Below are 2,600 nucleotides of genomic sequence, written 5' to 3'. Positions count from 1 at the left end.
CTCAGCCACAGAGATAAGAAATCTCAGCTTAACTGATCAACTAGTTTGAACAATGAACAAGGAACCAAATGGTTTCAGGTTGTAGAAGTACGGAAATATTAGTGAGCTTTCTGTAGCAGTTTGTACGCCAATGATGGATTATTCCGAACTACCACAAAGTTAAACTAAATGCCTTTCAGATCTTGTATGTACATTTTTTCTGAGAGTAAATTAGGACTAGTTTGGTGGCTGGCAGAAAGTTGCACTTTTCAGATGTTGAGTGTTCATTTGAGAGTAAATTAAGATTAGTTTGGACAGTGGGTCTATTTCATAAGGAATTGCAGTGTGCAGCAGAGCTACTAGCTATGGTAATGTACTTTAGCTCGCAAATGTGTGCTGCTGGTGCTTGGGGTGACTAGAGAGTTTGAGCGTATAGACTGGATATATTTCACCAAAGACCTGCTTACTGAATATATTTGAAGACAGTGTGGGTTGAGAGGTAAGGAAAACAACTTAGATCAACTCCACCGCATATCTCTAAATGTGCATCACCAAATGTCGGTGGACACGTCCGGACCGAACACCAAACAGGGAGCCGGCCATCCTACCGAAGTCACCAAAAGACACTGTTTTTGCATTGATTTTTTAAAAGAAAAACATACCAAAAGGCCATCAAAACAAGTAATAAAACATCTAAAAACCTAAATCTACTCCTCACCGCCGTCGCCGCCAGAGGTCTTCAGTTTTGTTTGTGCCACTCAAAATTCAGGGGAGAAATGAAGTGCTGCTTTTCTGGTAAAAGTGTGCATGGGAGCCTGTTGGCGGATGGACTTCAAGCAGACACACCTTTTTTTTTGCGGGACACACCTTGACCAATAATCTCCTCCAGATTTGAATGAAAAGTAATTTGGCACATCAATAGCTCACACTATTAACCCGCAAGACATAAGCTCGATGTAATCAGGAACCAGGAACCAGTAAGCATATCTCTGAAACATCAACTGAATGCTGACAGACAGGTTACAACTATGAACTGTAATTATAAAGCTTAATCAGTTCAGTAACAATAACCTAAAGCAGCATCCATTGGCTGAAGCGGGTCGGGATTGCCGGCGTTCCGGCAGACTCCCTGATGAAGAAGACCTGACGGTGCCGGAGCTGGCCCTGCTGCGGGTGGAGGCGCATGAGTACGACATGTCGAAGAACGACTTTGCGGGGCAGACGGTGCTGCCGGTGTCGGAGCTGCAGCCCTGGATCCGCGCGGTGGCGCTGTTGGACCGCAAGGGGAGCAAGCTCCCCATGCGCTTTGAGTTTGTGTGATTTGGTCTCGTTTGGTTTTTTTTGAGAGATGATGGGTGTGTCGGTGGCATGGTTTGTACTCTCTGCATTCTTTGTTAATACTGTACATACGTGATGCTGTCTGTGTGAATGTCAGTTTGTTGTGAGAGTGCCATCAAAATTTCTACAAAGCATGAACAGTTTGGTCTCAAGATTTAAAAGTTAGAATTCTGAAAGATTTGAATTTAGGGTATTGTAGGGCTTTACCCTCGCCCGAAGGAGAGGGAGCCCTTTCAGAAATTCTCAGTGGCCCTCCACGGAGAGAGAGCCAAAGAGGGGGTTTGGAAATAGTTTTCAACCAGCAATTGACGCGCCTCGGTATTACCTCACTAGCTGCGTCATTGCCCCAAGCGCAAAGATGCCTCTCAACGTGCGCGCCCCCCTCCCTATTATAGCCGCGGTCTAACACCCAGCCCCTCGTAGCTTAGCCGAGGTGGGACTAATAACGTTCTCAGTCGTTCTCAGTCTCCCGGTTTCTCTCACGTCGGTTCAGCATCGAGCAGGCTTTTTCTTCTCACGCTGCCGGCCGGCCGGCCGGCCGCTGAAGGCCCATCTATCTGGCCCAGGGTATACAACAGATTCTCTATCTGGCCCAGGGTATACAACAGATCTATCTGAGCCGTTCACACACACAAAAAAGGTTCTCTATCTGAGCCTGAAAAATATTTGGAAAAAAATTCTTTTCTTCTGCGATGCAAAGCTTGAAAGGTTTGAAGGTACACGATGCTTTGGGTGGTGGCTTCAGTTCTCGAAATATTTATTTGAATCTTCACTTGCATCAGGGCAAAACGAACAGAGCATTTCTGTGACCGGGTAGTACTAAAGTTCTTCACGCAAACACATCACTGAAGCTGTCGAAAATCAGTGAAGCTGTGGAAGGCATTTACATTTACCGGGGCTACAGTTTCTAGCTGAAGGCCCAGCATACAGTTGCAGTTCAGTTTACTGAACCACCATCTTTTTCTTGAAAATCAAATGATAAATTATACAGTTCTGCAGTGCTTAGTGCGTACATTGGCTAATCATTTGCCCATGTGAGCCCTAGCTTAATCTAACAGGCTAATCTATTAACATGTAGCAGGTGGAGTACTTTTTTTTTATTCCTAGCCCAAAACAAACACGATTCTCTCTGTCCGTAGGCCGCGATTCAAAATTCGAAACGTTTCTTTCGTTCTTTTTTTTTTGCGATGCAGAATCTGAAGCGTCTCAAGGTGCAGGGATGGTTCGGATGGCGATTTGAGTTTTCGAAATTTTATCCAATCTCCGCACATGCATTTCGTTTC

The 2,600-nt window shown here is 45.1% G+C and overlaps 1 pseudogene; it reads right to left on the bottom strand.

The window, feature by feature from the left end:
- Nucleotides 1–1,516: 1,516 nt before the first annotated feature.
- LOC119266142 lies at nucleotides 1,517–1,677 on the bottom strand (annotated as a pseudogene).
- Between the last annotated feature and the right edge of the window lie 923 nt (nucleotides 1,678–2,600).

This window comes from Triticum dicoccoides, chromosome 2B, assembly GCF_002162155.2.
Source record: "Triticum dicoccoides isolate Atlit2015 ecotype Zavitan chromosome 2B, WEW_v2.0, whole genome shotgun sequence".
Classification (NCBI taxonomy): domain Eukaryota; kingdom Viridiplantae; phylum Streptophyta; class Magnoliopsida; order Poales; family Poaceae; genus Triticum; species Triticum dicoccoides.
The sequence above is the reverse complement of the archived record's forward strand: the minus strand, read 5'-3'. Positions and strand labels throughout refer to the sequence as shown.